Source organism: Oryctolagus cuniculus, chromosome 18 (genome assembly GCF_964237555.1).
Source record: "Oryctolagus cuniculus chromosome 18, mOryCun1.1, whole genome shotgun sequence".
Lineage (NCBI taxonomy): Eukaryota > Metazoa > Chordata > Mammalia > Lagomorpha > Leporidae > Oryctolagus > Oryctolagus cuniculus.
The window spans coordinates 65341882-65354708 of NC_091449.1; the positions used below are offsets into that span (position 1 = coordinate 65341882).

Sequence of the window (12827 nt, forward strand, 5' to 3'; positions counted from 1 at the left end):
ATAGAAGCACAAAGAATGCAACAGTTGTCATTTGAAAAGGGACTTTTGAAAGATGACCTGTATTTAAAGCAAGCCAGCCCAGCAGCAGATGGCTGCTCATGCTGGCTTGTGTGAGTAGAAGCCCATGTATCCCCCATGCAGTGTGAAAGAGTCGTGTGGCCATGTGTAGGGGAGCGTTGGGGAGAGAGGAATGCCCAGCCAAAGCTGTGAACCCAAGACTCCTTATTTGGCCCACGTGTTTCTACTTGAGGCGAGAAAGTGACTTATGTATGCTTTTCACTGACATGGTTGAGGTAAGAGGAGCAGGTGGGTGTCTTATTGTTGGTTTTTCCAGAAGCCAACAGAAGCAAAGATGTAAGTAGAATTTGGTTTGTATGGGAGATGTAGGAAAGTGAGGAAACAAGAGCCAGACAGCTGCTTCCGTGGGAGGCTGGAGTGCAATGCCACCAGGAGACACCGGAAAATCGTATGAAAATACAAAAGCTTCAGAGAAAGATGTAGAAACTGGGGTGTTTATTTGCCAGTCCATGGGTGATTGGCCGTGGGCTGCTGCTAGAGGATGCTAACTCTCCAACACTCCTAAAAAGAGTTGCCTTCTGTACCTTAGGAGAAAGCCTTGGATAAGGAGATGTAGGTACTGCAGGCCGGGAGGGAAGTGATAAGACCTGGGGCTACGGATGGAGGCCCAATTAAGAGTCTGGCTGCCTGAGTGACCAGTAGGTGATGTGCGTCAGACCTCAGTGGACAGCCACTGGCTTGAATTTCGCTGTTGATCTCCATCCGCTGACAGATCCACCCGCTGTATGTACTTAGCAGTGACTTCATCATCCAAATACATCCCATGTCTCTCTTGCAAACGACATCTCTCACACAGTGGAGCTCCCTCCTGAGCCACTCGGCTTTCCTCCAGAATCAGGATCTCCAAGGGCACCTTCCACATCATGCAGTTTCTCCACAAGACAGAAGATGACGAGGGAGGGAAGGCTCCTGGAATATCATTGAGTCCAAGTTCTTTCACTGGCTTCTTCTAAAACCCAATTTGCGTCTGGCTGCTGACACTTGTTAACACAGCGTTTCTGTGTTACAAGCTGAGAATGTTTCTGGAAGAGTTTAAAGCATCCTTAAGCAGGTTAGTGGGTCTTATTTTCTGTCTGAACCAACTGTTATCCAAATGCATTTGACATTGGGCATGCGGGCGAATTGGTGAAGGGGTCCTTGGGAGTTCCAAGCACAAATCCTGTTAGCAGGTAATAAGATTATGTGCACAAGCCATGTAGAATATATGGTTCTATCAGCTGAAGGGGAGCTCTGAGATGCCAAGTTGTTAATGGGATTCAGCATCTGTGTCTTTCATGAGTTTCCAAGCAGACGGAGTTCAGTGCTACCCAAATTACCTACAGAATCAAAGCTACATCCAAGTGTGGAGTGGGGATTTACTTATTACTTCTTCTCTGGGAAAAAAAGGCTTTTTTGCTTTCTAACCCTTTTCATCTCTTATGTTTCAATTCCTTTCCACCTTACAAAAATGTGAGAAAATGAACCAAATATGAAAACTCATGTTGCATTTCAAAGTGTCCAACCACAATCAATAAACCAAGATAATGTGAGATTCTAATTTCAGTGTTTAACAGGATAAAGGTTATTGGCTAACAGCCTTTGAGAAAGGAGGAAAAGTAGTGTGTTGAGTGCGATACAAACCCCCATATTTTGTGTTAAGATCTTTTGCAAGCTCTAGCCATACAGTACAATCATAGGATATTATTTTTTCTTCCATTATATTTTTTGGATCACTTTAAATATACCTCATTTCTATAGTCTACTCTTTGAAATGTACTTTATAGTCTCTATGACCTTTTCTTTTGGAAAATATTACAAAGAAGGTTCAATTTCATCACATTCAAGCAACTGAGTGGTTCGCAATTTTTTGCCAGAATTTTTACTCTTTTTTGTGGAATTCAGTCTTCGTATTCAGTAGCCACCCAATACCACCCAATTCAGTCACCCAAGTCACCATGGTGATGAGTGCAGCCACTTAGGAGCCAAGCAATCTTTTCGTCAGTTTATGCGTCCGCAAAGTGGACTCAGGCCTGTGTATCGTGAATCCTTTTTGTCTCTCTTGTCCATTCGTTCATGGGGTCCATCCAGACCGGGGCAGCTCACACCCGCCCTCCTGCAGCGTCTGTCCTGCGGTCACACCTGGCTCTTCCTACTGCTCAGCACTGTTCAGCTTGTTCCCTTCTAGTGGACTCTCACCCGGCTTTGCTAACCCCTTCCTTGGAGGGGTCTTTTTGGGTTACCCTACCACGTTAGTACCCACCCAGCCATCGCACAACCAGTGTGTACTTGGGAGTGTTGTAGTGCAGTGTCATTGTAAAACGCAAATGCAGAGGCATGGCGGCAAAACAACCAACGTCGGTCTCTGTTTTGTCTAAAATTATTTTAGAACGCAGTGCATTTTGTACTGCAAATTCTCTTCTAAGTCCCCCTAAAATGGCTTCAAATCTCCCAATCAATGATATTTTAAAGCAGAGCGGCACATCAGGGCATTTAGCTTTAATGTGGTCATTGCCCCAGGCTGTAATAAAAACAGAATTCTCCCCAATTATTATCAGTCAGTCCTCCTCCGCACTCCGTCATGATAAGACTGAGCAACTTCGTTCCTCACCAGGCAGCTAATCATCCCTTCGCCGAGCGTTCTTTTATAAATGGAATTGAGCCAATTTCATTACAACATGGTAATGCGCCCCAGCCAGGGATAGGGGTGTAACAGTCTTGGGAGGGTCTTGGACAGGAGCATTAAAACGTGAAGTGTGGGTTGCATTGTCTCCCTTAAGGACTCTGTATGGAGAGAGAGTGAGAAAGCAGACAGCAGAGTGGGTGCAGGGCCTTTGCCTGGGAGTTGGTCTCTGTCGCTCCCCCTCTTCATGGAGGAACGACACTAAACCCTGCCTAGGCTTCCTATCCGAGTCACGGCACCATTATGTCGCTCCCCGTCTTCGTGGAGGAACGACACAGGACCCTGCGCTGTTCTTTCGCCTGCTCGGCCCTCCCCGGGTTTGCTGCTGGTTCTTCCCGGGTTGGCTACCGACCCTTCCACCTCCGTGGAAGGGCGGTTCCCCCTGCCACTTTCCCCACTTCCGTGGGGGAGCGGCACACCGCCGGCCGGCTCTCTCGGGGGCTGCAAAGGTGTTCCTCTTAGATGTTCCTGGTGCATGTTGTCTCTCTCCTCCTTTATAGTCCTCTTCCACCAATCCCAACTCTGCTACCCACACGCCGAGTACGCTGCTCTCCTCCAATCAGGAGCAGGTCCTACAGTTTATTGGTTGAACTGGAGGCAGCTGTGTAGAAGCTGTTTCCCTTCTCAGCGCCATATTGTGGGAGAGCAGATGCATAGAATAAGTCTTAATTCCAGTAACTTAGTCTAGTCCGAGTTGCTCCCAGTTGCTCCCCACAGTCTCCTTCCCTCGTATGATTTCTTGCCATGAGAGAGACACAGCCGCCTCATCACGGTCCATACCCAGGCTGCACCAGCACCGCCACTCAGAGCCATCCTCCCGCACCTGCTTTGCCTCAGCCACTTGCTGCCCCCTCCTCCAGCCCTGCCCAAACATCTGAAGAGTTGACATTCTTGGAACCTTCACTTCCCTAAAAACGACTCCCTTGCCAACTAGTTTTAGGAAAAATCTCTCTGGAAAGATGCCAGAGACACTCTAGTTACTAAATCCTATCGCTGTTTTTCTTATTTGTTTTGAACTCTTAACTAGTTATCAGTGCACACGGTGGTGCTGTGTGTGCTGGATGCAATGTGGAGCAGCAGATCTCCAGGGCCCATCCATCTTGCACCACTGAACCCTCACCCCTGCTCATGAGCGACACCCCAGACCCCTCTGCTAGCCACGGGCAGTGACCACTGCACGCTGATCCTGTGTGTCTGAGTATTTTAAATCCTTCGTGAAATGGGGACCATTCCCTGTTTGTCTTTTTGCATCTGGCCTATTTCATTCAGTGTGATGTCATCTGCATTCACCCATGTTGTGTATTGCAAGGTTCTGTCCTTTTTCTTAGGATTTATATTATGTATTTGAAAAGAAGAGTTAGAGAGGGAGAGGGAGAGAAAGAGAATGAATCTTCCATCCACTGATTCGCTCCACAAATGGTCACAATGACCAGGGTTTGTCCAGGCTGAACCAGGAGACAAGAACTCCAGCTCTTCTATGCGGGGCCAAGAATGTAGACCTTCTTCTGCTGCTTTCCCAGGCGCATTATCAGGGAGCTGGACAGGAAATGGAGCAGCTGGGACCTGACCCAGTACCCATGTGGGTTGCCTACATGGCTGGCAGCAACTCAACCCCCTGTACCACAATGCTGGCCTCAAAGGGGCTCTGCCCTTTCTGAGGGTGAACATGTCCACAGTATGTGTAAGCTGCTTTTCCCAGGTCCATTCTGCTGCCCGTGGGCGTGGGATTGCTTCCACGTCTGGGCTGTGTGAACAGAGCCACAGTGAGCACAGCAGAATTTCTGTCGTATCTTCATGTCTCCTGGAGATCCAGATGTCAATTCTTTTGGATGAATAAATACCCATAAGTGGGATGGCTGGATCTTTGGTATAAAGTTTGTTTTTTAAAAGATAAATAACATGACAAATGCCACCCAAGACTGACAAAGGGAATATTCAGACCATTAAAATGAGAAATGAAAGAGGAAGCATTACAACTGCTACCACTGAAATAAAAAGGATTTTCAGAGAATTACATGACCACCAACTGGACAGCCTGGGGGAAATGGAGAATATCCTAGAAACATCAGATCTACCAAGGCTGAATTGTACTAAATGGGAAGTCTAAACAGACCCGAAACTAGAATGGAGATCGCAGTGATCAAAAAATTCCTATCAAAGGAAACCCAAGACCAGATGGTTTGTCTACCAAATAATGAAAGAAGAATCAATACCAGTTCTCCTCAAACTCTTCCCAAAAATCAAGGGGTGGAACTACTTCCCAGCTCATGACAGCAGAAGCCAGACCCAACCCTGACACCAAGCTCAAACAAGATGCCCCAGGAACGCGAAGCTGTGGACCAGTATCCCTGACGATTGTAGAGTTAGAAAGCCACAGCAGAGCCGCAGCAAACCAGACCCAGGAGCCCATTTGGAAGCGCACACACTGCGGTCAAGGAGGATTTACCCATGAGGTCCATGGCAGATTTAGCTCATGTGCCAAGTCACATTAACATACTAAAAAACACAATTACAGATTCTACCAGAGACAGAGAAAGTCAGACCCTTTCATGATAAACCTCCAAATTAGGGACCAAACTCCAGTTAGGGCTAGAGGGAAAGTAAATACCATCTGTGAAAATCCCACAAAATAACTTCATACCAAGTGGTAAAACGCCCGGACACCCATGTCTCTCAGCTCTGTTCACGGTACTCCAAGTCCTAGCCAGAACATCTCAGCACAGAAAAGAAATCAAAGATGTCCAAATCGGGAAGGAAGAAGAGTCGCTATCTGTGTTTGCAGATGATGTGACCCTACATGCAGAGAACACCAAAGACCCCATAAGACAACTAATAAGTGAGTTCGGCCATGTTGGGAGATACAAAGTTAACGTGAAAATCAGTTGCATTTCTATACTCTGATACCACATTATCTGAAAAGGAAACGAGAAAAGCCATCCCGCTGTAACAGTGTCAGGAAGAATAAAATAAGTACAAACATGACGAAGAGTGAGAGACTCCCATGAAGGCACTCTGCGAAGTACCTTCCTGGTATTTCAGAGTATTTCATGGAAAAATAGAATTAAAAGTTAGTGTCTATTTGGGTGCAGAATAATTGAGGAAGGTTGCTGTAATATGTATTTCCATAAACTCTTTGGAGACTCCTCATATACTGAAAATTATAAGACGTTGATAAAAGAAGTCAAAGAAGTCACAAACAAATGGAAAGACATCCCACGCAGACAGGCGGGATGCTTACTACTGCTAAAAGGTTTGTGCCATCCAAGTGGCTTACACAGCCAGCGTAACCCCCATCAAAACGGCCATGGTTTTATTTTTATAGACACAGAAACACAATCCAGCCCTTCTGTTGTCTCACTTCCTGATCCTATCCCAGTCAGCCTTGCCTGCGGCTCTGCCTCAGTTTCCCTGGCTGGGTCTCACTCCTCCTTGTGCCCCTCATGTCGAGTATCCCACAGTGCATAGTTTGTGACACTGGCCACTCCCACAGGTTCAGCCAGGCCATCCATTCTAATGGCCCCCAAGACTGCACGTCAAGCTCCCCCCTCCCTTGTGAGCACCCAGATGTGAATGTCTAGCTTCCCGGAGCACTTGCAGCAGGATGTCCTTGTGCAGCTGACAAAAGCTTGAGAACAGGCACAGAGCAGATAAGGGGACGAAGGCACAGATGCCGGGGCCGGCCCACGGTGCTTGAATCCGGCTCTGCACCGCGAAGCTGGCTCCTCCGGCCAGCTAATGCGCGTTTCCGGACCTCACTGTCCCGAGGAGTAAACGGGGATTTTGCTTTAATGTAGTACTTGCCTTACAGGATTCTTTTATGACGGTTATGCTAAATAATCTGTGTAAGTTCTTCAGAGCAATACCCAGCAATGTCAAATACCCTTTAACTAATAGCCAGAATGGCAATTAGTGATCTTTCAAAAAAGATCTATTTATTTATTTATTTGAGAAGCAGAGTTACAGGGAGAGAGAGAGAGAGAGGGAGAGACAAAGAGAGAGAGATAGATCTCCCATCTTCTGGTTCACTCCTCAAATGACCACAATGGCCTGAGCTGGGCCACTCTGCAGCCAGGAGGCTGGACCTTCTTCTGGGTCCCCAACATGGGTGCAGGGGCCCAAGCACTTGGGCTATTTTCCACTTCTTTCCCAGGCCATCAACAGAGAGCTGGATCGGACGAGGAGCACCTGGAACTTGAACTGCAGCCGATATGGGATGCCGGTGCCACAGGCAGAGGCTTAGCCTACTATGCCAAAGCACCAACCCCAATTAGTGATTTTTAAAGTCAGTAAGCATTTCCTGGGTTTCTTCTAAGCACTTTCTGTGAATTGTTTCAGGTACCCCCAGAACAGTCTTATGGAGTAGCCGCTATTGCTGTTCCCGGTTTACCGATGAGGAGACAGAGGCACAGAAAGGTTGATTAACTGGCTCGAGGACACACAGCTTCTCTCAGGCCACATAGTAGGTGGTGGGCCCATGACTTAACCAGGGCCAATCTGACTTCAGAGCCCGAATTCTGACCACTGTGCTGTTACCTCCCCTGCACAACTGCAAATACAGAATTGGCCCATCGACTTCTCTCAGAAGCTGCCTCTCCCTCCAGCCTCACTCCCCTACTGCCTCTCCCTTCCCCCAGGTACGTGTCATAACCCCTTTCCCTCTCACCTGCCAGTTAGTGCATGCTGTACCCGCATATTCCTCCTACCTCTGTCCCCCTGTGTTCCCACTGCACCCGGCCAACTGGACCCTCTCCCCGGGCGCCACCTGCTGCGTCCGCCCCTGACTGCTCACAGTACGCTGGCCCCCTGGCCTTTCCAACCATCCTGCTCGCTGGGGCACCACAGCCACCATACTTTGGAGAAATGGAGAGAGGCTTCCAGCCTCCTAACATGAGGATAGAGGGGTTGCAGCAAAAACACACAGTGCACAAGTGTGGCAAGACTCGTGCACTCTAAGTATTTGTGAAGTGGCCAGTGAAATACCAAAGCAGCTGCCAGGGCCGTATACCAGAGGCGCCACTGGAAAGCAGAAAGCCCTCGAGATGCAGCGTGTGGCCCAGCACACACATCTCACGTCCCTGTGTGCAAGCGGTCGGGATTCTCCAGTCCTGCAGTCATCATTGTGTTCCATAGTAAAATGGTTCCCTCAGCCAGAAAGAGAAAAGGAAGACTACTTTCCCCGTCTCCCTAACTGATCAACTTGGAAGAACTCCTACGCATCCCTCAAAGCCCACGTAACATGCCAGTTTGAGCCTGTTGTCAGCCCCGTCAAATACTTTCTCCTAGCTAATCAGGCAGTAGGACATGGTGGTGGAGAACACGGGCGCTTTGGCAAGTGTGCCATGTTCGCGGTTTTGCCTTTCGCCGGCCGTCAGCATGTTATCTCACCTTTCTGTGCCATGCTGTCTTCATTTGGAAGGTAGGGGGTGGTTCCAGCGCCTACATGTGGTTACCGGGAAGAGACCAAAGAGGGAAAATTCTGGAAAGCGTCCAGCCCGGGGCCTGACACGAGTCTGTGCCCACTCTCTGTTGCTTGCTGCAGTGTCTCACCGCCTCGTTAACACAGGCACCATCCTGTGCAGTTACGGCATCCAGGCCAGTGTTTGAGATTTTTCGTTACAGGTCTAAAGGAGATGCGGTGTTCAGAGTGGCTTCCATTGCTCCTATAGACAGCAGTGTCAGGCTTTCTTCCTGTCTTGAATGTCAGTGGGTGGTTCCCACAGCTAGGGGAGGGGGTGTACAGGGAGTGCCTGGGGCTGACTCTCGGGCATAGGCGAGGATGTGACCCAACATGACAGGCCCCTGTTGGATCTAGACAGACCAAGACTCTGTCCAAGAATGCCTTTGAAGAGGAGGCGATGTTATACTTGACCTGTGATCTCTACCTGCTAGGAATTAATTTTAAAAAGAGCAAGCAAGAAAGAAAGAGGATCACAGTGCGGAGGGGTAGGACATTGTCATAGCTTTTCCAGTGTGACTCACTCAGCAGGTGACAGCAGGAGAGACGGGGACCTGGAGGAGACTTCAGGGCTGAAATCGGAGCGATGAAGGAAGCGCTTCCCCTTTGTCTCTTTTTTTTTTTTTTTTTTTTTTGACAGGCAGAGTGGACAGTGAGAGAGAGAGACAGAGAGAAAGGTCTTCCTTTGCCATTGGTTCACCCCCCAAGTGGCTGCTGCGGCCAGCACGCTGTGGCCAGCACACCACACTGATCCGAAGCCAGGAGCCAGGTGCTTCTCCTGGTCTCCCATGGGGTGCAGGGCCCAAGCACTTGGGCCATCCTCCACTGCACTCCCGGGCCACAGCAGAGGGCTGGCCTGGAAGAGGGGCAATCAGGACAGAATCTGGTGCCCTGACCAGGACTAGAACCCGCGGTGCCAGCGCCGCAGGCGGAGGATTAGCCTAGTGAGCCACAGCGCCGGCCCCTCTTTGTCTCTCTCTGCCCCGTGGATGCTGTTTGCCTTCTCTGGGGGCTGCAGGCCCATTTGGTAAAGGAGGTGTTGGACTGAGAATTTTCAGCTGCTGCTTGTATTCCGACAGGCATGACAAAAGTCCCTGAAATTCAAGGCACTCCCACACATCCCAGCCAAGTTCTCACAGCCCCAGTGATGGCTCTGTTCCTAAAACAGTGGCAGTCCACGTGCCTTCTGTGAAAGGGTGGCACACAGCAGTGACCAGTGTCCTCCTGGCGGCTGGGCTCTCCCGGTGCAGTGTTGACCACAAAACCCATGTTCCTCTCTCATCGGAAGCCCCAGCTCTGCGTCCAGACTGGTCTGTAGATCAGTTCAATGATATGACATTGATTTCTGCGATTGGTTCCATCTTCGGAAGATAGCCCCGCCTTCCCTGCAGGGGTAGGCCGTAGGTGATGCTCAGAAGTGTAAGTGGCCACATACACAAGACCCCAGCGTCACTTGACTGGGAATTTCATGATTGGCCTCGAATGCAAGTGGTAGAAAAAATACAGGTCTTCTGTGCGTCATCTCATTAACCCCGCCCCCCAGCAGCCTGCGGGGCCAGTTCTGTTTTGGTGTCTTGGCTTGGGGGCAGGATTCCAGGTCCTGTGTTGATAGCAGCCTGACCAGGCAGTACACAGCACCTTCCACACTGATGTCTCACGGACATTGAACCAGTGATATCTGAATGGTGGCTGTTATCTTCCCTCAGCGGAGGGAGTCCACTCAACCCCATTCCTGATAAGCTGCTCAAAACTCACAATGTTAAATAATCACTGACAAGTCGCCCCAAGGCGTTGTCATAGGAATGTTCATTTAGTAGTTATGTACTAAATATATGTGTGTGTCTGTACATATATATTCAGAAAGACATCTTTGTCAGCATTTCTTCTGGATGAATTAAGGAGTCACCAAAAATCATTAAGATCTCTTACCTGAAAACCAAATAAACTGCATTGTACATACTATACTTTGTATAGTAACAGGGATTTCTTTTTTTCTTGGTAATAATTTTTTGAGTTTTTTTCCTGAGTAGCAAATATATTGATTCCATCTTGACTGAATTGGTTGACTCAAATTTCATCTTGGGAGGAAATTAACTCGACAAGTTTTAAAGAATGGTAGTTAAATAGCGAGTAATGAATTTCCTACTATGGTTGGGCAGAATTAAAGCATAGTGTAGGAGAGAAACGCTCATGAGCAGGATATGGAGGTCGGTGCTGTAGATGCTGTGAATTGAAGTGAAGTTTGATTCCTGCCTTCAAAGAACTGAATCGAGATGTCATAATCTGTGCCACGCAAGGTGCAAGGGGTTAAAAGCATCCCTGCGGCCGTCACCAGCTGAGAGCATCGACCGAGGGCAGTGAATGGGTAATTTGGAGTGGGAGATCTGACTGGACATAGCTTTGGAAGGTTAGAAGTTGTTGAAGTCTCAGTCGACATTCAGGCGGTGAGATTAGTGCTAGTTAGAGGTAAAGAGATTCAGTACCAAGGATAGCTCCCCCAGGAAACTGTCATTCCAAAGAAGCCTGTGGATAGAGCAAATTTTCAGTCAGCTCTGCTCTCTCAATCTAGCTCATTGTTTGAGGGCTCTCTCGCGATAAAGTCTACCCATTACCTAGCATGTATTAGTTGCTGATCAAATTACTGATGTCACTGTTATCATCGGTGTGTCAGGGATGGCTTCACCAGGGTCCCACGTCTTCTAAGTTCAGAGCTTTGTCTTATTCTCATCAGTCAATTTGTTGTGTAGTATTTATTTATGATAAAAATACAGAGAGGGACTTGGGTAAAGGTTAGGAGACAATAAACATTGTGTATGGGATGAGATTTAAGAAATAGTCACACAAAAAGTAAGCAGTGTCACACTGTTTGTCTCCCCAAAGATAACAATACAAACACTAGAAACAATTGAAGAATAAAAAACGGAATGAGGAAAGGTTTTATAAAATGGTTTGACATTTTTATTGGAATTGAACATTTTTACATGCTTCCTACTTCTTAGAAAGCAGGAGTGAAATGAATTCTTCATTCAGAACATTGGGATAAATAGGAAATGGAGCCCACTGCTGCTTGACACCTGCTGTCTCTTGTCCTGGAAAAATCCACCAGTGGGAGTTCTCATGGAAGCCCCCATACTAAATCCACCTGTTACAGCTTCATGGTTGTGGCATCATGATTAAGGAAATAGGACATATTTAGTATTCATTTGAATGTTGGTGATAGCAACAGTTGTATAAATGGTAGGCTTGATAAGGAATAATGTGAAAAGAAATTAGAACAAGGGCTGCATGTAGAACCCAGGAGGAGAACCCATGGTGTGGGGTGTGAGGGTGAAAAGGTTTAGAGACAAAAGAGAAGCTCAGAAGTGTGCAAGATCAGGAAGGCCAAGGAAGAATGACTATGAAGAAGGGCTGATTAGTTGAGCTACGTTGAGCTGCAGATCCACCAACAGTACATTAGACAATAAACACATTTAGTCAGTTCACATAAAGTGACCAGAGGTAAGTAGTTAAGGGTGGTTAGCAGCTCGGGAGTCTACGCTCTCTGCATCCTTCCACTTGATCTTCCTCAGTGTATTGGCTTATTGCCCTTATGTTTGTGGTCTAACAGCTGCAGAATGGCGTCCAAAACTCCATACTCATCAAGAACACACTGAAAGGGAGTGAGGTGAGAGCAGGTCAAGAAGAGGAGACTCCAGGTGCTTTCTTCTATCAGGAAAGAAAATTCTATTCAGAAACTACTATAGAGTTCTCATGGCTTTTGCTTATCCAGAACCAGATCACATGGCCACCCGTCCCTGCAGAAGAGGCTAGAAGAGTCTGGCTTTCCTAGGCTCCACTGCTGGTGGCCAGTGGCAAAGGAGGCAGTTGGGAGTGGGCCTTGGGTGCCCTCCATCACAGCCTGCCACAGTGGAATAAACCACATCCGTGCTCTCGCTGGCAGCAACGTGCATTGTCCATGGTCAGCTCTTTCTAATAAGCTAATGAAATAGTCAAGATTACCCAGAGCTCCTTCTTGTCAAAGCAGGAAGCCAAGTTTTGGAAATGCTTAGCCTTGGTATTTCACTTGTTAAAAGCAATATTTTGTATTTTTTTTTTTTGACAGAGAGAGTGGACAGTGAGAGAGACAGAGAGAAAGGTCTTCCTTTGCCGTTGGTTCACCCTCCAATGGCCACCGCGGCCGGCGCACCACGCTGATCTGATGGCAGGAGCCAGGTACTTATCCTGGTCTCCCATGGGGTGCAGGGCCCAAGCACCTGGGCCATCCTCCACTGCACTCCCTGGCCACAGCAGAGAGCTGGCCTGGGAGAGGGGCAACCGGGACAGAATCCGGCGCCCCGACCGGGACTAGAACCCGGTGTGCAGACGCCGCAAGGCAGAGGATTAGCCTAGTGAGCTGGGGCGCCGGCTTTGTATTTGTTTTTTAAAAGTCACCATATTGACAAGCATCTAACTCCGGTTTTTCTGACAGGAGAGTTGTTAGGTCATGGCTCATTTATGGTACAGGGTCTCAGTTTTTAAGAATAAACCATTCCGAGCAATTGGTGCATCTGGGGTATTTATAGTAGAACTGCTTAGCTAAGAATTTACATACAACTTAAAGGCCGTTTTCCCTTTATTAGATGTTCTAGAACTTCT

At 47.9% G+C, this 12827-nt stretch overlaps 1 protein-coding gene across 3 annotated transcripts in view; it reads left to right on the top strand.

Moving 5' to 3' along the window:
* CDH13 (cadherin 13) overlaps window positions 1-12827 on the top strand; it is a 1467366-nt gene that overhangs the window by 1180013 nt on the left and 274526 nt on the right. The window lies entirely within an intron of this gene.